Source organism: Zosterops lateralis (genome assembly GCF_965231275.1).
Source record: "Zosterops lateralis genome assembly, chromosome: 3".
Taxonomy (NCBI): Eukaryota; Metazoa; Chordata; class Aves; order Passeriformes; family Zosteropidae; genus Zosterops; species Zosterops lateralis.
The window spans coordinates 27,259,966-27,283,012 of record NC_139764.1 but is presented as its reverse complement, the minus strand read 5'-3'; the positions used below and the strand labels follow the sequence as shown (position 1 = coordinate 27,283,012).

At 41.2% G+C, this 23,047-nt stretch overlaps 1 long non-coding RNA gene across 1 annotated transcript; it reads right to left on the bottom strand.

The window, feature by feature from the left end:
• Nucleotides 1–15,049: 15,049 nt before the first annotated feature.
• Nucleotides 15,050–22,488, bottom strand: LOC310907304. The gene is made up of 3 exons (XR_014589594.1): nt 21,954–22,488; nt 18,435–18,484; nt 15,050–16,082 (listed from the first exon to the last, which is right to left on the bottom strand). It is a non-coding gene; the product is annotated as an uncharacterized lncRNA (long non-coding RNA).
• Nucleotides 22,489–23,047: the final 559 nt, after the last annotated feature.

Below are 23,047 nucleotides of genomic sequence, written 5' to 3'. Positions count from 1 at the left end.
ATCTGCCCCAGCTGTTCTTTCTGAGTCACTTCCTTCTGCAACCCAGCTGCTCGCCGCTACCAGAGTCCTGCCACCCACAGTCTGATGTCCCATATTTTGTGAGAGACACATCAGAACTCCTGGCAAGCCACACATCCCTCCAGAGCTACAACTGCTTGCTTGGATCACCCAAAAATATTAGGAATGGATGAGTCAAATACTGTTTCTGACTGGGTTCTCTGACACTGAATTAGCATGTTGTCTCTTATGAATATCCTTTTTTTCACAATTCCTCTCAGCTGGCTTTTGATGTGGACAATAGATATTAATATATCTGAGTCCCCTCAAATTGCTGTGCCACTGGTCTTTCTGTTCTTTATAAAGCTATGTTGTGGTTAGATTATATGAATGAATTTGTTCCCAAAGGAATGAAAAGAAAGTGGAGTTTTGAAACATCACAACAACATCATCATCAATGTGTCTGCTGTACCAAAATATGAAAGGTTATCTTCTCAAGGGTAAAATAAAGAAAACAAAAGCATCGTTCTGTTATCATTCATGTCACAGCTGACTTGCAGTCTTCTGTAGTCTGCACTGGAAAATTACAGATACTCCTTGATTGTTTTTTTTTTTTCTCTTTCTATTCAGATAACTATGCAGTTTTCATTAGTAGTTTCACATTAGACTTTCACTGCTATTTTTCTCCACAAGTCAACTTTTCATTATTATTCTGTTTTCTTCCTTGGGAAGAGCTGAGGTTGGAAACAGGTTTGGTTAGTAGTGGTAGTTGTAAATATTTATGTAACATCAATCTCTAGAGTCTTTTCCACAATCCCATAGAGCGTAATGTGCTTCTGACCTTTATACAGTTTCCCAGGAACTCAATCCCTGGAAGCAAGAAAATAGAGAGGGTACTATCTCCCCTGCTTCAAGGACAAGTTCTGACTTCAGCCTCAGCGTTTCTTACGCTGGTTCTTTCTGCTAGGCCAAGAGACATTTACCCCTTGGGGAGAGATGTGTCCAGAAGTCTGTAACATGATGTCACAGCAATGTAGTACAGACTGCTCAGAACTGCACAGTTTTTGTCCAGTTGACTGCACTATTTTGAGGTCCCTAGACTAGACCAAGGAGGCGCCTTTCCCATGATGGTATATGGCTTCAGAAAAACTCCAGGATGGTGGTTTTCTTGCAGTGTATGGCTGATGATACCTTGTCTTACAGCTGATACCCCAGGTCAATTTAGAACTGAATTCTGTTAGCCTAGAGGAGGTTCAGGGCCAATGTCATCAATGTATCTAAATATCTGCAGGGAAGATGTGAAGAGGATGGAGTCAGGCTCTTTTTCAGTGGTGCCCTGTGACAGGAAAACAGGCAATGGGTACAAGCTGAAACACCAGAAAACACTTTTTCCCTGTGAGGATGACCTGGCACATATTCCCTGGAGAGGTGGTAGAGTCTCCATCCTTGGAGATCTTCAAAAGCCGTGTCTAGGTGACTCTACTTGAGCAGGGGAGTTCAACCAGATGATGTCCACAGTTTCCTCCCAACCACAACCATTCATGGTTATGCATTTTAAGTTTGAACCATCCTTCTCCTAGTAGTCCACTGTACCCAGCCTTCCCTTCTCTACACACTGTATCCACTAACATCCAGGTTGCACTAACAGCAGGCTTGGTAGACCTTCCTCCAATTTTGTAGATACTGATTATTTTTTTTATCTCGTAGTCAGAAATGCACTTTAGAAGAAGGATGGTATGGAGGAAATACAATTATCTGAGGAGAGGGAGGGTGTCTCATCATATGTTAGATACCATTGTACCATTCCAAAAATGTGCAATGATATTCAACTTTTCAGGTTGGTATAGCCTCTTGTCAGTGTTATCTATCTGCCTGCAAATTCCAGAAGAAGGATTTGGTGCTTCATCTCTGACACGCTTCAGGTAAAGCAAACCTCATTTTTGTTTACCCCTTCTAAAGTAGAGGATTATATTGGTACAGGTGGCTACTTTCCAATTGAATTAGGGCAAAATTTTAATGTATTGAGGTCTTACAGTATAAAGCTTGTCATCCATGTAAATAAATATTCTGCCTTATAGAAAAGGTGGATGCAATAAACAAACGGTCTTTTCTGGGCAGCTCTCACACTGGATGGTCCTGGGCAAAGATCCAGAGGTTTCTCAGAAAGATAGGTGATTACAATGGAACAGTATCTATGCCCTGAAAGACTTCATTTCTCAAGACTGAGATTTAACCAGATGTTTAGAGTGGGGATTTTTCAGAGAGAAACTGATAAACATTTTAGCTAGTACTAAACAGGCAGAGAGGATCTCTGGTACCTCTTAAGTCAATGTGCGTTGCAGTAAGAGCCACTGAAAAGCTGTCACTGTTGGATGAGACAGCAGCAACATGGATTTTCATACTCTTAAACTGTTTATGTGAATATAAGGTCTTCAAAACTTTTATTTCCTTTCAAATTCTGAGCTAAGGTACCTTTCTTTTTAAGGGAAGTTGTACAAGAAAACATTCCTAGTAGAAAATTGATAGATCTATAGTGCTGGAGTCTAGGTGCTGGAGCTACCTCTTGAGGCAGAAACAATGCAGTGTAAATTAGAGAGGTTTTGGAAATGTTTTAATTTTTATGGTAATATGTAACCTGTTTCTTTGCTGGTACTGAGTTAAACTCACTGGAACAAAATTCTCAAGTAATACCAGTTTCCAAAATCTCTAAATTAAAACGAGTATGCTTACTAAAAAAATTAAAACAGATTAAAACAGAAAGGGAAGGAAAATAACAGGAAAGAAAATGTTGAGGGTAGAAGGCTGTGGAGTTTATTACTCATTCTGAAGGAAGGTGGTTATCTGTTAGCCTAGAGGAGGTTCAGGGCCGATGTCATCAATGTATCTATCATCAATGCAGGGAAGGTGTGAAGAGGATGGAGTCAGGCTCTTTTTCAGTGGTGCCCTGTGACAGGAAAACAGGCAATGGGTACAAGCTGAAACACCAGAAAACACTTTTTCCCTATGAGGATGACCTGGCACATATTCCCTGGAGAGGTGGTAGAGTCTCCATCCTTGGAGATCTTCAAAAGCCGTGTCTAGGTGACTCTACTTGAGCAGGGGAGTTCAACCAGATGATGTCCAGAGCTTCCTCCCACCACATTCATGGTTATGCATTTTAAGTTCAAACCATCCTCCTCCTCTTAGTAGTCCACTGTTCAACAGTAAGGATAGGATCAAAAAGGAAGGATTAATTGAGGCAAGGAGAAATCCAGCAAGGCAGCATCTGCCCAGCTGACTATGGTGAATGAAAAATGGGTCATTGAGGGAACTTTCAATATAATTAAAAATTTGCAGTAACCTAATTTGGATAACTACTGATCAAAAAGTCATGATTATACCACTACTGCTGTTATTTGACACTTAATTCTATTACATGTTGGAGTTGCAAGACTGTTTTTAAAGCATTTCAGTTCTCTAGGTTAAGGTTGTTAATCACTTTTCCCACTACACTTTTGGATCTGTTGAATTAGAACACTATTGTGGTATTAATGATCCTCTGCACCTTGAACTGATAAACAAGGTGTCTTCCAAATACAGGCTTAAATCTGTTGATTAAGCTTTGGTTAGAATGTAAAAAAGCAAATTTTGTGAAGTATAATACAGAAAAGTATATTCCTAGAAGTCAAGTGGGATGGATGACTGCCTGTTGTACTGAAAGTATCATAAAAAGTGCCTGGCTTCTTGGTTTTGTATGGTTTTGCTGTCAACAAAGCACAATAAGGAGTTTAATAGTTATGGGCTTTAAAATAAGGGAGAATTGCTCCTTAGTAATCAATGAATGTAAGACAAGACTTTAATGCACCCATTTGGGTGCACCCAAAGTAAAGCCACATCTCAGATATTACTTAATAAGAAGAATGAATCGTTGACAGCATTTGGATGAGAGGACTTTTGAAGTCTTATAGCACTTTTAAGTCCAGAGATTCCAAAAATGCTGGGTCATACTTTTCTGAGTCTGGGCCCTGAATTTTGCACTGTTACTGCAGTGCACAACATTGTGTCTCTGTGTTTGTGCAAAAGAGAGAAAGAGAATGTGTTTCTAGTGTTGCAAATCATATTATGGTCACGTTAATTCCTTCAGTCTGCTGGTCTTTACTTTGAAGGGAGTAAGGAGGTCTAGACAGTCTCAGCTGGTTGGCTTGCATTCAGGTTGGTTGTAATGTACTGGAAAGCTGAAGCTTTTGTTGTCAACTGCAGCCATGCTCCAAGCTCATTTGGCATGTGGAGAATTTGAAGGAATGGCAACACTTAAGATCGTCAGGAAAAGCTTGGAGGAAGGTGGTGATGGCTTCACACAAGTTTGTCTTCCTTTTGAGAGAATGCTAGCTGTAGCTATCCAGGAAGTGCCAGGCAGCAATGAGTGACCCCGGGAACTGAGCCCGAAATAGTCCTCCCCATGGATTCTCTTGAGATCCAGCAGCTCTGGATGTTATTGCTATTTGTTCCATGATAGTGTTGCCTTTGGAGTTCAGAACAAAATGTTTCAGCTGAGCAATGCGTTGAAGGCACAAGGATTGAATCTGAGGATTTCTTTTGATGTGACATAAAATCAATGATGACAGCTAGTAGCCACAAGAGAATGTACTGCATGATGTTCTTGTTATGACTCTGGATGAAAACTTTTGAAGTTTAGAACCTGTCCCAGAATTTCTTCATGATTTCACAAATAGAGACATCTACCACTCTATCTGCATCACCCCTATATAACCTCTAATTCTCAGGACAACAGTACAATATTCTCTGCTATGCATGGAGGAGTAGCTACCAGAGGAATTCACTGAATCCAGAAAATAATTAAAGGAGCTAACCAAGCCAGGGAAAAAAAAAAAAAAAAAAAAAAAAAAAAAAAAAAAAAAAAAAAAAAAAAAAAACCACCACAGGTGAACCTAGGTGAACCCCACTTTTAATCATAGTGAAGTACCTTTGTCTGGACTAGGTCCAAATGTTAGATATAAAGCCAGTGCTTTTTCTTGAAAAAAAAATGGAATAAAGTGCTTGGGACTGGTATCTGGGAAGGAGTGATCCATTTTCAAGTCTTTAGTCTGACTCAGGTGGGGCAGGCCAGCAGTATGACATGATTGCCATCTACTTAAGGTTCATGGGCAGGCCATCTCAGCCACTCTTGAAGTTGTTTCACTGCTCATAAATTATTAACTTGGCTGTGAGTTACAGAACTATTAGCAATCCTCTCTCTTGCTTCATGAATCACTACAGGTGTAAATCTTTATGTGGATTCAGTCCTTAGGGAATTACTACAACAGGAAGCAAAAGAATATCCAGTTTGGATAGCAGCAGCCAGTGGTGTGAAGAATTGCCGTCACAGGTGTCTCCAAGTTAGCTTTCATGAGTTTAGGAGCTTGTTGATTCTCAGGCACTGTAAGAACATCTTGGAACACCAAGATGGACGTGTCCCATAGTGGATCCCTCAGCCCTAAGAATGGTAAGCATGTTCCCCATATAATGTATGGCAATAATTAAAGACATTTCTTTACCAAGGGGTTGTCCACGTGAGCTTGCAAAACAGGCAGAAGTGAAAACAGCGAAGGATAAATACAGAAGTAGCTGACTGGCATTTCCACACAGAATTCAGCCACAATTTCTTTGGCAAACACCTACCTGCAACTTTTCTGTTTGTAGAAACCCAACAAAGCCACCTTAAAACAGCCAGCAGCTAAGTGATGTGGGAAGTCATTTAGGTGAAAGCAATGTGTGATCATACTCCTGTGTGATTAAAATCAAAGGATTTAAATCTGTGTTATAGTAAAGGCTCCAGGCTAAATGGAAGTTGGTCTTTCTCAGTCTCCTTTGCTAAATACTTGTTGTGGGGATAGAGAGCCAGTGGTTCAATCTATTGCTCACTTGTGAAGGTATGGGGGTTGTGAAAAGGTGACATTTAGGATCCATTCCTGTGAATGCTAAATAGTTACACCAATGGGGATGAGTGTACTGGTAGAGATTGAAGAAGATTTAACTCAAGGTATATAAACAATTCCAGTTCAGGTGCGGCAAAGCCTTCAAATTCTGGCCACAATTCCCAGTGATCACCTGCTGAATAGCTAGTAGCAATTTTGAGAAGGTCACTAGCCCCTAAATAGAGCATGGAAATACCAACAAAGCAGTTGCCACTGGAAAACCCTGAAGATTCCAGCTACAATGCAGAACTTCTGGGCATAGTTAAGCTCTGCTGAGCTCAGGCTACATCAGACCTGAATGATCTGTTTTAAAGGATGTAGCTGTACATACAGCTGGAACAACTGTGCAATGCCATTACACAAATAGATGACGTGCAGAAATAAAGTCAACCTGTGGGTGGGTGAACAAGTTTCTCACCTATAATCTTCCTCACCATTTGCTTTGCAATAAAAGGGAGCTGTCAAAGACTGCCAATGGGAGCTGTGTCTCCCAGCCTTGCCCTCCCTTATCGTATTTCTAAGCAAAGCCAGCTGATTAAGCAGCATCTGGTGTGACTGACCTTGTATCTGAGGTCAGTCAGAGACCTGCAGAGCAACCTGTTGATTCACTCTAAAAACAGGCAGTAACTTTCAAGTTTGCAGCTCTCAATGCCTTCACTCGTATGGGCATGAGAGAATTGCTTTAGGTCTTGGTTTTAGATGTCTGTTAACTTGCTGTACAGTTCAGCATGTTGCTGTGGCTCAGGGCAATTTTAGTCTGAAAAACAAAGGATGACAAAACTCTGCCTGCACACAGGCACACACAGGTGTGCACAATATGGTAGGAGCAGCATTTGGAGTGCAATAGGATATGTCTATGAGGAACAGTGAAGTAGAATGGAGGAACATAAGATCATATTGTAAGAACATGTGTTTCTGGAGTAATTCAAACCTTATCAGCACAAGGAAGTATTTGCCAGTGTAACTTCAATTGGTATTGCTGTACCAGGAAATGCTCCTAGCAAGTATAAAGCTCATATTACTTTCCACAAGGAAATAAAGGCTTATCTTGTTGGAAAAACTGTTTTATTCTGGCCCAACAGTTAGGCTGGCAATTGTGGAAGGAGAAGTCAGACTTCTCTTTATCTTTTCACTTCTTTCTAAGTCAACTTCAATCATGAAATGGAATTAATGTTTCTTATTCTACAGCTCCCAAGAGTACCAAGAGAAGTCACTACTTAAGCTTTGTACAATACTTTCCAAAAGAAGATCTCTAATGCACTCCACTGATGCAGAGCTGTACTGTTAGCATGCTGTGTGCACTCACACAACCCCTTAGACTACCTGTTGTCTTTAGCTGGTGGCAGCAGCTCAGGAAAATTAGATATGGTCTGCTTGACTGCCAGTTACTCAAAGATAACTTGGTTCCCAAATACTGAATTTCTACAGGGAAAAAAAAAAAAAAAAGTTTAATCACACCCAAAGCTTAATTAGCCTTGTCATGCTAAGCTTGAGCTAGTGCATGTGGCTGTAGGCATGTGGCCCTGTGTGATATGCCAGAGGCAGCTTTGGTAAAATCTTTTGATGTACAAGAAACCCAAGGAATCACTGACACTGCACAGATACAACAGAACAGTTCCAGTCTCCCTTCTGCTCCTACTGTTTTTTAAAATGCTTAGTTTGCACTGTAGTGTAACAGACTGATTTCTAAAGATCAGGGAAATAATTAATCTCAGCCAGTATTAGACATCTATACACAAATTAACCAAAGGACTTAATGATTTGTCTGACCCACTTTTAGAATAAGATGGATTTCACCTAATAGTGTGTATTGTCATTCAGGTGGTTTTACAGGAGGCCCAGCATTGTGCACACTCAGGTGGCAGATGAATCACATCCTAGAGGTCTTTACCCACCCTGCACCTAGGCTGCTGAGTAGTCTTCAGTGTGGATGCTAATAAAGCAATCACTTTTGCTTTTATTTTAGGTCAGTTTCACATTTTGGTATTCAGGCACTTGGCAGCTGTGTAATGTTTGGTTTGCAAACACTCCCAGGGAAGGGCTCAATCCAAGCCAATTATTTTCTTTACAAAGAGATAAAAACTCAAACATTTTTCTTTACTCTCACATTTTGTAAAACTTTTTTTTTTTTTTTGGTTGCTTTTCTACCCCAAAAAGGCCCAGGCTCGGTTCCTATATTCCTTTATATGTTTAAAGATCTCCTCTTTCCACACTTCACTCAGGATTATTGTGTGGCCCTGTGCTCGATTTTTATGGAGGTAGAAGTCTATTTAACTCTTCTTTAGCAGCCCAGATATTTTAGAGGCTGGAAAAGGCATGGACACATCCACCCTGTGCATCACAGGCACATGGACTAAGGCTGACCTATTGCTACCTGAGCTGGTGTGTCTGAATGATGCACAGCAGCTCTTTGGAGAAGCCGGCTTCAGTGTAAAAGCAGCAGAATTCCTAGGAAAGGGGCTCCCTTCCAGATGTTGCACTGGGACCCTCACACCTGTGCTGCCCTGCTGCTGGGTTAGGTATCTCTGTGCCTGTGCTTTGCTGGGTGGTGTAGATGTGCCAGCAGCCACCACGTAGCACTGCTGTCACCTCTGCTTTGCTGCCATGCGGTGGAGAGTGCTGTTCTGAGGAGCGTCCAAAGAGGAGTCACAGGGAATGTTTAAAGCCAGCACTGTCTCTGTTTATAAAAGCCAGGTCTCACTTCAGCTGTTTTCCCACTGAGAAGTTCTCCATTAAACTGCCAATCCAGTCTTCATGCTTCCTCCCACTCATGAAAGTCTAGAGATCAAGATAATCTACTTCCAAGATAATGGAAGAATACTAAATATATGCCAGATACTTGATGGGATAAATGAGCATATTGTGACTAAAGGAAGTGAATCATATCTTCAAACAATGTAAATTTGTACAAACTTACCTCAGCCAAGAATGTATGCCCACGGTCATATTTTCAATTGGCATTGGAAGTTAACTAATAAATGGGAGGGATTTAGGTAGCAGGTCAGTCAGGCTTGTCCAGTCTTTCTCATGCTGCAGGCCAGGTAGGAGCTCTGGACTTTTTCCACATAGGCCCCTAGCCTCGTAGTGGTGTCTTTCACATTCCTGGTGCAGGAGGGACCCCTTTGATTTCCACTTTTCCTTTTCTGCACACACAACAGCTGCTACATCTATTGAAGGAAGAGAGACTCCCTGTGATGCAAAGCAGGCACTGCATCTGGACAAGGCCACTTACCTGCTTGGAATAGTTTGGTCCATCTATACTGTTTTTTAAGAAGTGTTTCATCTGGGATGTTCACATTCTCATTTTTACAGTTAACCCAAATATAGGGGTGCTTGTAAGGCAGCCCAAGAGAGGCTTTCAGCTCATTGATAAGTCCATCTGTACCCTGAGCAGTTCTTTTTTTTAATCAAATGGTTGTAAATTAAGTATTTATCTGACCATATGATTCAATACTCTGCTGTTCAGAAGCTGGACAAACCTGTCTTTTATTTGGTTTCTTCAGTCTCTCTGAGGGCAGAGATACAAGATAGAGGAGCGTTGAAAGGGTTTACTACTGCATATTTTTTGAGCATGGACTTCTCCTGCATAGAAAAATAAAGAATGAGTAGAATAAGGCCCACTAGATGACTCCCAATGGATAAGAAAGACAACAATTCTAGCGCTACCAGAGATGAAGAAAGCAGGTGAGAAGGAATCAGCTCAAAGATAACATTAGACACCAAAAATCAAATAATGTTATCTGCATAGAGTAAGTAGTTGTTTTCGGGTTTTGTTTGGTTTTGTGGTTTGGGTTTGTTTTTGTAATAGACACATTAGATGGTTTAGTCTCTTCTATTTTTTTCAGCTAAAATGTTTTCAATCTTTTTCTTTAAAGATCATTTCCTTCACAGTGTTGGAGAATGCAGAAATCAACCTGTTGGGCTTGTTTGATGCTGATGCCACACTGAACAGACCTCTGGCATTATAGAAAGTGCCAATTTAATTGGAAAGATCTAATTTTCCATTTTCTGGATCTGCGAAATGTGATTTTAAATATAAATGAGAGTCAGACCCAAGGGGATTATCCAGATTTATTAATTTAAATTATCATCAGTGTCTGAGTGGATGCTCTTGTGTCAGTTTCTAAGTGATTTTTAAGGTGGATAGATAGGGAAGTAGACAAATAGATGTATGAGCAGGTTAGTGGGTGAAACATGAGCATAGCTCAGAAGTCATGTTTGCCTAAATGGGAGTGCACAAATGGAGGGAGCTGCTGGATGCAGGGATGCCAGTTAAGCCACTATGGGCAATGGTGGGTTTAGAGCCATCCCCCTTCTCTTGATCAGCCCACCAAAAGATAAAGCTGACCCTGGGGCCTGAGACGGGTCCTTATCCCTCTACTGAGGTTTCAGCTGTGGAATTGCTGTGAGCTCCCTCACTTGACGTGGTGCTGCCTTGAGGGAAGGCCTTTCATTCAGGGCTGCCCAGGCATTACAGAGCAGCTGGGTCCTGAAGGCTGTTTGGGAATGTTTTGTGCAATGAGAACCTGGTAATGAGATCATAGAGCAGCTACTGGGAGGTGAGGTGGAAAAATGCCAGTGGCAAAGTGCACTGAGGTTGGTGAGGTAATGATGAAATCTAACTCACCTTGTCTTCTTTCAGAGTTTGCAAGTGTTATGAAGTGAAGATGTGTGGTAGTAATTCCCAGCTTTAGATGATGTAGGTTATCCAGGCTGTAATATGCTTTGGCCTCCTCTGAATGGTTTCTATAAACAGCTACAAATATATCTATCTCTCTTTCCCCATTACTTGATTTACTGATGCCACACTCAGGCCTGCTGCTATCCCACTGCTTATTGTTACAGATCTCAATGGCCCTGAAGCAAAGACAAAATACCCTGTTTATTGGGGCAGGCATATCAGAAGACTTTTTCATTTTCAGTTACTTTCAATATCACTGGTTTTTCCCTCTCTTTATACATCTTTTGTAGCTGTGCAGCATAAAGGTTACCTGATCCAGGCTTTTCTCTGCATCTGGTGGGAATTTTGTGATACTCAGGAAAGAGGGGGTGCTTATGAGAGTCAAGGGATGCACAAGCTGTCTTGCTTTTGGGGAAGTCATATGTATCGGTTGTGAATCACTTAAGGTGATTAGTGAATGCTGGCTGTGCCTGTTCTTGCATTATCACAGTCCTGCCTGCAAAATCTGGCCTATGTGGTATTTTGTATTGTACTGTTGTTTGTGAATGCTGGGTTATCATGGATTACTTTACTATTCCATGTCATTCGTGCACACTCATGCAGGCAAGCCAGGTATCAGTTTGGATCCTATTTCCTCTTATAAAAGCATGCATGCCTACATGTAAATCTTCACTATAAAAAGCTGCATTCATACACTAAATCTCAGTTTTCTCTTTGCCTGCTTAACTTGAGGCAGAACATGTCTTGTGTTAATCTCAGCAATGAGTTGGAGAAAGATGAGTGCAAACCAGTGAAGTGTGTGGTTGGCTGGTGCTTAAGAGATCTGGATTCTGTTCTGCATTTTCATTTTGACCTGGTGCTTGACCCTGGGACCTCTCTTTGTTCATCTTGTCTATTTGAATTGATGGGTTTCACTCAAGTCTGTACTGGATGGAAGTACTCAAGGGAATCAGGGTTTCAGGGTAAATGTGCATTGCAGTTTTAAACTGTGCTCCTCCCTGTGCGTTTGCCTAAACCCACTACTGTGGCTGCACAAAAATCTTGCTTATGTGGCTTGGATTAAGTGATAAAGCTGAAGCTATTCCCAGCTGCTAATCAGTGAATTCCTGAGAGTGCCTTTTGTTATGTATTCTTGGCTTGACAAGAACTGTTGGCTAAAATTACTTGTCTCCCAAGGCACCATCCTGTGCCCGGGGTCACAGGAGCTGCTGGGTCTTCCAAGCAAGAGCCAAGTAAACACAGCAGTCACCAACATTACTTGTGAGATGCATACATACGTTTCTCTACAAGCACTACAATCTTTGTCATGCAGTTATGGGCCAGTGTACCTCACTCATGTAGCAAAGTGAAGTGTCCTGGTGACTGCAGGAATTTCCAAGCTGTCCCTCTTTCTCCTGCTCCCTCACTCACAGAAGTGGTGGAGGTGCTGCACCAGGTCAGGAGTCCTGCAGAGTCCTTCCAAAGTGCTCCCATCAGACTGAGACCCACCTCACAGTGAGCCTTTTCCTCATTTTTAGCTTACATCTGCTGACTAATATGAATTACTTCAGCTTTGAGTTATTTTAGCAAATAAACTTACTGATTTAATATAAAGACCATTTATCTCCCAAATTTTGGGATAGCTGAACGTTGCAAAAGATAAGTCTTTCATATACATGACTGGTGTGCTGGTTTGAGTCTCTTTTCTTGGCAAGGTAGTACAGGAATTTTTATTCCATAAATTTCTTAACATCTTAATAATATTTTAAGAGAATATAATCCACGGCTCTCTTTACTAGGCAGTTTTTGTCAATAGTCAACGATTATTGCTGACAAACATCAAGTGTTTCATATCTGAAAACTAACATTTTTGCTGCCCTCAGTTTCTCAGCTAGTGTATGAGAATGCTCAGTGTGCCTATGCCAAAACTGTGATTGCTGATGATGGTTTTGCTGATGAGCTGAGATGTAGGGAGATCCACCTGAACACCCTTATTTGTCCACATGTTACTGTTTCCTTACACCACTACGCAGGGGCCCCAAAAATTCAAGATACAGATTTGATCAGTGATGTGTTCTATCCATGAGACAAACATCTGTTATCCACCAGAGTAAATTAATCATTATTTTTAAAGTCATTTGCCCACTGGATTATAATTTAACCTTTATCTGGGAGTGTGAACCAAGAACCTGAACGATGACCGGATGGTTAAGGAAAGTAAATGGTGTTTCCTCATTCCTTTCAAGTGGTTGTGCAGAAAATTGGTGCTGTAGCTTTTGTTTAGCTTGTGTACTCATAAGCCCTTCTCCCCTTCTTGCTCAGTTCATGTGGTACTACCAACACCATTAAAAATTAGATCACCCAAAAAAGGACTGCTTCTCCAGGAAAGGGTGGACAGCCAAAATCCTTTACCTCAGAGTTAACTGGTTCCTGAATGGTGCATTCTTAGAGTGTGGCAAGCTGCAAGAAAGAAACCTACCAAAAAATACCTATCGAACTGTCCATCAGGTGCTCTTTATTTTGTGGGTGCTTGGAAGAATGAATGGTTCAAAACCAGGTTCAGAAAATCAAATCATGTTAGTTGTAACTTGACATCAGTGAGGTTAGACCTGGAGTTCCTATTTCTTTTCTTTTTCTAGGTCACAAAGACTTTCATGGCTGTGAAAAGCCTCAGATCAGTTCTCTAAATTGTTTTTCATTACATTTATGTGCAGTCTGAGACTTTTGTTAAACTAATTTTCAAGATGCTAAGAATTAATTTAATTTTTTTTATTTTCTGTGCCACAAGTACACATTATTTCCTGGCTAGCTGTAAGTGACCTGAAGGCTGCAAAGTCGATATTAAAGATAGGACTAAGAAATCCTGTCTCTATGACAGTTCTTCTAGTCTTAAACTATTGCTTACTCAGCACTGTCATTTGCAAACATATGTTATCCAGATTTCTCTAAAGACAAATATCATGACAATCTTTTTTAAAAACATTAGCCCACTCCCATGTCTTTTCATTCTGCTTTCTAGGCCAGATCAATTGTAATACCCAGACAAGTTGTTCATGGGGAAAAAAAAAACAAACCCTCATTAACCTCAAATTAGGCCCAACTGATGAGATTTTTAGTTATGATTGTATCAGTAAAAGCTAAATTACAATCATGGGATGTTACAAGTACCTGGCAGAGGAAGGTGAGATTCACTCAGTGCAGTTCAGTGCATCTGAACAAGATACTAAGTGCCTGTGATAGTTAATGGAGAGAAAAAAGATATGGCTAGGGCATGATTAATTTAATTCCCAAGTTGTTGATGAAAGGACAGCAGATAAATCTGACTATAAAAGTATCGATTTCCATATATAAAGTGAACTTAGAATGACTACCTTAGATATTCACATCACAAACTAAAGGTGATGAGATCCTTCAGAGAATGAGATCCCACAAACACAAATGTGAATACAAATGTGGAGGTCACCCTGCAAAGTGAACTCTGTAGTGCCAGAGCCCACAGTCAGGAAAGAAATTATTATGTTGGAGAAGTCACCACCTGCAAGGCCCACAGTCAAAAGCTCCAGGGTATAGAGGAAGATGTATTAAAATTCCAATAACAAGATCTGCAAGATACCTGCTAGAAAAAGCAATCTATTGTATAGGCTGAAGGGTCTTTGGTTATCTGCCAAGCTGGTTAGTTGAACAAGAACAAAGTTCAACAGTGTAAGGCCATGCAGAAACCTTGTGAGAAAAAAGCCCTTTAGTCAGACTAGGGCATGTTTATGAGACTGATACACCCAGCCTGTAAATGCCTCCAAGCCAGAGACACAGGCGGAAAGCCATGTGAGCATTGGCATGTGTGAGGATGTGGTGTTCCCCAAAGCAGTGACAGTTTTTCCTCCCTGCCCACACTATGAATTAGTCATATTCCAAGGGCACTGGGGCTATCTGAATGGGATTTCAGGTTCCCATCAGCTATCGCACTCCAGACTGCCATTTCCCTCTCTCCATCCCCTCCATCTCCCAGGTTTCAATCTCTTTTCCATACAGTGATTTATGTGTCCCAGAAAGACTAAAGGTAAGCTCCTGGACTTTGTCCACAGAAGACAAAAAGTCCCAATTTGTCATCACCATAGCCCTGCAAGCAGCAATGGCTGTAGCCTTTGTGAGTCTGTACAGGTGCCAGCGCAGCTGGCTCCTGCTGAGCTCTTTCATGCCACAACTCCTTCACCTGCATCCAAGTTAGGATCTACCTGCACTCATGTTAACATGACTGAAGTTAATTCAGGCACTGCTGCAGGAGTTTCAGTGCACTCCATCTGGAAACGTTACTGCAGGAGACCAGGACATCTGAACACACAATCAGTATGATTGAAGCAGAAGCCCTTTATTGTTTACATTAAGCTACAGTTATGGATTCTAAGCTGCTTGTTCACGCATCATCTCATTGGTTGCCTCGCCTTGTCCATGTGTCCAGCACAAACCCTTCAGGACACCTAATTGGTCAGAGTCCATCATCATGTTGTGCCTCCTTTATCTAGGTTTTGCATTCTTGGTAGTCAGTTTCTCAGGCTCTTGGTTCTTATTTTTAGTCCTGTTGTTGTCTCAGTAACCTTGATGAATTCCTGGGGGTTCTGATAACAAAAACTACAGGTGGTTGGTTAAGATTACTTGCAAACAGTTTGGCTGGTATACAGAATGGCCTATGTTATTCATCTACATCTCTACACTTGACCTGTCCAGTTGGTGATGAGCTGCCTCTTGTCCCCACTCCAGGAACACTGTTCTGACTTTGACGACAGCCTGACTGCTGAATCAGCTGTGTTGACAGGAAGATTTGACACCAACAGGACTTCTTAAGTCAGCTAAGACAACCTGTTTGTGGTGTCCTGAATGGTTTATTGCCTTGACATGAGGACTGGCATGTTTACCTTAGAATGTTAGATGTTTATCCTTTTTTTCCTATATGCTCTGTTAAGTGCCTATTTAAGTTTACCCTGTCCTACACTTCTGCCTCAGCCCTGCCACACTAGGCAGAGAGGGGTAGGTGTAAGATCTGGCTGTTTGCTGTAGTGCTTCAGTAACCTAAATATTCTTGACCAATGTCTTTATTATCAGTGTGAGCTGAGTTCCTCTGGTATTCTAGAAAAATCTAGCTACCACAGCAGGTCTTTCATATACCCACATTACAACAAGAGTACTCAACAGGCCAGAAAGTGTCTAAGCCAGTGGTTCCCAGATGCCAGACTTGTGGCCCATACTGTGGAAGCAATCTCTGTTAGGAAGTTTGCCATGCTGAGGAGTGACTGCTGCAGGTCTCCTAATGGAGAGGGGCTGGCGTGGTGCCGAGCACAGGACAGGACTGGTGAGCCAGCTGCAGACCATGCGCTGGTGTCCCAGTCAGCAGTTTGGATGAGATTTTGAGACACCAGCCTAACAATTGGTATCCTGGAGTTCTGACCCATCACTCTGATTTCAGCTCATTTCTATAACTAGGAAAAAAAGGAAAACAGCAGATTAAAACCCATGTGTGTTCTTTAAGAACCATTGCTTTAGTGAGAGACTGGTAGTGCTATAAGAGTCTTCCTGAGCACTAGAGAGATTTGTCTCTTAACAAGAACTTTATAAAATCTTCATTATCACCACCTACCTACCAGGGGAGCTAACAATTTCACACCCTTTTTATTCTTAGCTGCACATAATACCCTCTTAACAACAAGTTAAAAATAACTGCAGGAAGAACTGAATCACACATAATTTGAACAATTAGAAGTGACAAGCTGTTTTTCTCATCTAGTAAAATATGTCCATTTGGCATACTTTGCTGTCTAGCAGAGCTCTTTTATTCACACCACTCCAGTCTCTAAGGAAGACAAGCTATTATTATTATTGTTCCATTGAAGAAGTGGACATGTGTACTTTCAACAAGATTAATATATTGAATGCACCAGAGTTATTTTATAGACCCTGAATTTGTTGTTATGAAGCAGACCCAGGAAACTGAAGACACAAGGCCAAGCCAAGCAGGTCCTTGTACAAAGCCTCCCTCCTTGGTGCACAGAGTTAGCCAAACAAAATGAATCAGCTCTCCCATGTGTTGCATCCCCTACTTATAAACTGGGCCTTGTAACCACATTTGCTCCTGGACTTTCAAAAGCTTACAGGGTTTTGAGAAGAAAGCACACTGTATGTCAGAGGTGGCATAGCCATCCTCCAGAGAAAACAGGGGGCCCAAGTTGAGGTTGTTATGTACATGTTATACCAGACAGATATTTTTTATTGTGTTTTCATCTATGAACAGTAAAGTTCAGGTTTCTTGCTGAGCAACTAGCTTGACCTTAGAGGCAAGAGGAGAGCTGGAACCCAAAGAGGGCTTGCAAAGACCTGGTGCCTGAGGGAGTTTAAAGCCCAGTTCCTATGACTTTTTCCCTTGGAGATCTACACATTGCTTTAAGCTTTATCACTTTCAGAAATGAGCCACTTGCATCTCATTTTTAAGGATATATATGTGTCTTAAATGGCAGGTAAGTAGTTAGTGATTATTTCAGAGTAATTTTCCATCTAACTTCTATCAAGCAGATGTCAAATGACTTAATGCTTTGAAAAATCCTAGAAAGAAGATTCCTGAGTACATTTGCATCTCTGGCCACTGTTACCCCATTAGTGAAAGGAAAGCAATCATAATTGCCCATTTCCCTGGAGGCAATAAAATCTTGCTAGGAAATAAAGAGCTCTGGAGCACCAGTGTTGCTAGAGAATGGTAGGTAGATCTGAGGGTGGTGAGAACATCCTTGTTTCTGATGTCGTGTCTCTTGCCATAGGGAAAAGAGGAGGCAGTGAGCTGAAGCACTCTTTTTTATTGTATTCTTATTTCTCATTCTTTCATAGTGGTTAGCTTCTTGCCTTCACACATCTCTGACCCTCTTCACTCTACCCTGTTCCTCCCACCTACAACATACACAGTTTATTTCATCCCACCATATTGAATAATAATGGGAGCTTAAAATTATCCAGTGAGAGACAGTGTGACTCCTTTCTTCTATTTCCCTGAGCACTGACATAGTGCTCATAATTACAACTACTTCAAATAGAATGTTAGGCATTTCAGGAGGTGAAAAATGTTCTCTACTTGCTACCAGCAAATCCCATTCTTCTCTGCTTGATCCAATCTTCTTTCTCTTCATCTGTTTTCTTGAAGCAAGTTAAGCATGTTTTGATTGTGCACTCCATTAGCAGAAAAGCAATGTCTGATTCTTAAAAATATCATGTTGGTTTCCTGTGTGCTTTTGTGCCATTGAGGCTGAGAAATCCCTTGTGAAAAATCTGACCCTATTAGGATGGAACTCTAAGCTTTGGAGAAATCAGTAAGTGTCTGCTTGCTGTTGTGCCAAACAAATCTGGATAAAGCACATCAAAAAGATAAGATTGATCCATTCCCGTGGTCCCAAAGGGAGAAGGCTTAGTGCATTGCTGTGCTTCCTTGCGTAAACTGTAGTGACTACAGGACAGCGTTCTGCCTGGTACCCAGAGTTTTTCCCTTTCTACAAAGCATTAATCTTAATTCTTCACAGAGGAAATCTTTGTTCAGTAGTTCAACAAGTAATCCTTTAGTCCTTTGGTTCTGTATGTAGTGTAGCTGAACCCATGAACCACTGGAAACTGATAGTCCTGATTAATTTGCAGGATCAGACTGCAGAGAATTCACTCCAACAATGATAATTTGTCCCTTAAGCATTATGTCCCTTAATTTCCCTAATATTGGGCATGGAATTCTGGTGATTTTAGCTATGAAAATTTGTATTTGAACGCAGATGAATTTGAAGTCAGGTATTTGAGACACTTACAAGGAGAGGTGGGAAGGGGTCCTGCAAGCTTTATATCCAGAAGGAACTGGCTGCAGAAAAAAGGAAATGAAAGAGGTTACATGATGTAGTTAAGGAGTGGCAGAGATTTGGAAAGTAGTGCCTCGTAAAGCAGTGAGATTCTCATCGTTGTCGCTGAACGGGAGTAGGAACCAGCCCTACCTTGGGCAGCCACACTGCAAACAGTGGTACCTACCTTGCCTCCAGCAAGGATTATATGTTAACAGCACTGTTATCATCACTGTTCTCAGGAACGATCAAGGGTTTGCCTCAGGAACACCCTTTTGGACAATAGTAGCCTTCCTGGCCTCTGTTCACTTGAAGCAAGTAATAATTTACAGCTACATCAACAGCAGTCACTGCAGCCCTCAGGCAACTGAATTGCAATTGCAGTTAATGCACACAGGATTGAGCAAAAGCTACACCCTTTCACTAGCACATGGATTCTACGAAGGGCTTAAACTGATGGGAAACCCTACAGATTCACCTGTGACATACTTCTAACCTGGGTAGCCTGCACAGGGCTGTAGAGTCAGTTCTATTACTTATGCATTATACAAATTACTTATGATTTTGTGGAATGACATAAACGTGTAAACCATGGCACAAATTCTCTCTAGTTCAATTTTCACTGAATCCTAAGAGCTTGTGCTGATGAAGCTTGTGCTTGCTTCCTGATCCCGATTCAGGCAGCATAATCAGGGCTACATCCAGAGTAGGGCTGTCTGCCCTGAGCCATTAATCTGGGTCCCAAAAAGGCAGAAGGATGCCAAATTCACAAACCTGGAAAAGCTCACTCTACAGCTGTGTTATGAAACATCTGTGTTTTCTTTTTGTGTTGAGCTACAGTCTGGGGAATAAATTAAGAGTTGTTGGGTTCTTTTTCCCTGTATAATGATTTTTTTTTTAATGAACTGCATTTTAAAAATAGGAAATATTTGATACTATGTAAGGAATAATCTGTTTGATAACAGCCTAGCAAAAAATGGTCAATTTGTGTCCATAACTTTCCTTTTCTGCAAACATTCACATGCCCAGCATCCTGTTTTCTCTTCTCTCACAAAACTTTTTAATGACAATTATGACAGAAGCAGTCCAGATTTTCAAAAGTAAAAATCTGCAGAACTTGGACACCCAACCTTCCCTTGGAGAAAGTATTGCCTTGTCAGAACAATCCCTGATAGGGCAGGAGACCTGGTAATGGGGTATATGGAAAAGGCTGAAGACCTTGTTTTTTTCCTCAGTCTCTGCAGTCAAAGTCTGCCTTCAGCCTCAAACAGCTACGTGCCTTGTGGCAGAGCTTGAAGGAGACAAATATTGCTAATGGGAAGGGAAGATTAAGTCAGACTGTGTAAACAAATGCTTCAGCGTAAGCATGGGGACATGTGTAAGTCCTTGGGATGTGATGGCGCGGATCCAAGAGTTAGGGAGCTGCCTGGTGTCATTGAGTATGGCAAGGCCACAGTCTATCATATTTGAAAAATTATGGTGATTTGATGACGTGCCCAAGGTCAAGAAAGGCAAATGTCACACCCAGCTCCAAAAAGGGCAAGAAGGAATGTATTTCTTAGCAGGAACCTTGCTAGGAGCGGGATTTGGTACTAATGAGGCTACATTTGAAGAACTGTGTCCAGCTTACAGGAGGGCAAGCAGCAGACAACTACAAATCACAGGGCATGGGAGAAGACACTGAGACAGCAAGGTTTATTATATTAGCCTAAGAAAGAGGAGAATAGGAAAGCCTATTGCCATCTTCCATTGATGGGGAGGCTACAGAGGGAACAGAGCCAGATTCTTCTCAGACATTTACCAGGAAGGTACAAAGAACAGTGTTTGCAGTTTGCACTACAGAAAACTCTGATCAAATATAAGAAAAGAAAATGTCCTTTCGAAAGTGCACTGTAGTGGAAGAGGACAGAGAGGCTGTTCCAGTCCCAGAGAACATTTTCAAAGTTCAGCTGGTCAAGGCCTTGAGCAACCCCACCTATCTTTGAAGTTAGCCCTGCTGTAAGCAGGCAGCCTGTGAGGTGGCCTCAGGGATGCCTTCAGCCTGAATTAGTCTGTGGTGCTGTGACTCTTGTGTTGGGGCTTGAGAGTCTTTCATGGGTTTTCTTTCCTATGTGTATTCCCAAAAAGAGAGGACAGGAAAGTATACATAACTGTTAAAAACCTAGAAAATAATTCCCTTGCCCTATTAGAACAAATAAGGAAAATACATACATACTGAAATGGACCAAATTATATATTTTGTTCTTAGCTTGCTGTTGTCTGGAGGGTAATGATTCCAGGTGAAGAACAATTGCTTTCTAGAAAAGTAAGGATGTTTTACAATATACCTTCTGGCTTTTTAACAGTAGCCTAAATTTACTTGCAATGACTGTAATTTCTTCCAGTGTGTTTAAATGCTTTTAAATATAAGGAAGTCCAAATCATTGCTGCTGATGGCTGGGTCAGGAGATGGTGACTTCTGGTGTGTGGAATGCAGTCTCATCTGACATATCTGTGTGCTGGCCTTCTGCTGGGATCTTTTCTTGCAATCCCAACATTGCATTGCATCATCACTCAAAGCTGTTCTCATTTAACTCCTAAATTTAACAAGTGTCTAAAACCTCCAAATCCATAAAAGATGCTAATTTTAAAAGATTCTTCTGACATAATTCTTTGATACTGGAGCTCATTTATCTTAAGATCTTTCCAGAAAGAAAGTGAAGATGCTAGGGAGAATAAAATCAATATGATGATCAGATAAACACTTATTGATTAAAAACACTATTCCATAATGCATCATTGGTTTGGTATGGACATTTACCAGCAAGCATAATTTTACTCAAATAGTGAGGCCAATACCAGTCTGTAGCAAAGACTTATGGAAAAACCATCTGGCTGCACAGCATTTCTCTCACTGTTATGTAGCACACAGTAAATTTCACCACCTTCAATTCTACTTCCAAATTTCCGTTCTACAAGAATCTGTAGGAACATCTTGTCTGCATTCTCCACCCACACAAACACATGCATAAAAGTGTAAAATAGTCAATTACATATGCACAGTGTAAAATAGTCAATTAATTGTTGTTTATATGCTGTTTTTTGTATATTCACAGCCACAGGTTTTCCAGTTGTGGTTACCAGCCTTGTTGACACAGTGGCAGTACACAGGTATTCCCTCAGCAAACAGTGCTAGAGCAAAAGTGAGAAGTGATCTCTCTAGAAACAGCCTGTACACCTGAAAGTAAAACTAACTAATCGTTCTCTTCTGAGTGTGAAATGGGACCAAACTCCTGCCTGTGTCTGGATGAGTTTTGCCTGTGTTTGGGCTCATCTTCCAGTAAATGGTGCACTGCACATGCAATAGGAATATTCCCAAGCATTTTAAATGTCCAGTGTCACTCTCAGCTAGCTTAGTAATGGATTAGGACAGTCTCTAATGACAGACCAGGTCTATTTTTGCACTTCTGTGGTGCAGTGCCATGGACAGACTCCTTGCAGCAGCTGGCTCACCTCAGTGCCTCAGTGGTGTCTGATCCCCACCCTGCTTGCAAGGCCGATGTTTCCCAACTCCAGACTTCCTCCTGTTGGCTGGATCCAAATTCAGTTCTCACTGAGTAGCCTTCCCACAAAAAAAAAAAAAAAAAAAAAAACAAAAAAAAAAAAAAAAAAAAAAAAAAAAAAAAAAAAAAAAAGCTCTCAAAATGAAATGTTGTCATTCATTTCTGTCATGGAAAGAGCTGCTCCCATGCACCTCCCTTGAGAGCCTTACATACACACCAAGTCATGCTGCAATTCATCCTGCTTAGCTGGTGTGCCTGATGTTATGATGCTGTGTGCTCCACCTTATATTAATACTCAGACTCTGAGTCCAGAAAAGCCCCTTTAGAAGCCTCATAGACTAATAATGATCCAGCCCTCTAATAAAAGGTTAATTCTATTTTTTTTCTTGTTCATCTTATCTCTTGGCCCAGAAACAAGCGACAAACATATTTTGCATCTAAAGCTGCCAAAACCCAGACGTCTTACACAAGAGCAGATGCTTAGAACTTTGTCCCTAGCTGGCTGGCAATGCAGTGCTAGAGCAGAGCCCAGTTTCCTCCCCTCCTGGCTGCAGCTCAGCCTAGATTACACAGACCCTTGAACCTTCAAGTTCCCACATGGCAGTGAGATCTCCGTTTTGGTTTCAATTGGGTCATCAAAGTTTTAGTGACACCACTGCCGTGCACCTAATCTGCAGATGCTCTGCAGGCCCTAAAAGAAAGCTATTCAAGGGTGGATGCTTGCATATGCATATGTCTGCCAATGGGAGAGTTGGCTGATGTACCCATATCATCAATTTTAGGGCAGATGCTCCCTTCTGTAATTAACTTTATGCTACAAAACGAGCTATCAGTTCACTTGCAAGATCCTCACTATCTGTGATGGTTGCCTTGATACTAAATGTTTTGTAGCTTTAAAGTTCCCATTCTTTGCAATGCCTTTTTTTATCTTGGCCCCTGATTTATAGAGAATATCATGTCTTCCTTCTTCTTCTTCTTCTTCTTCTTCTTCCTTCTCCCCTACATACCTTCACATTATTTCTTAGTGTTTATCAATATCAAACC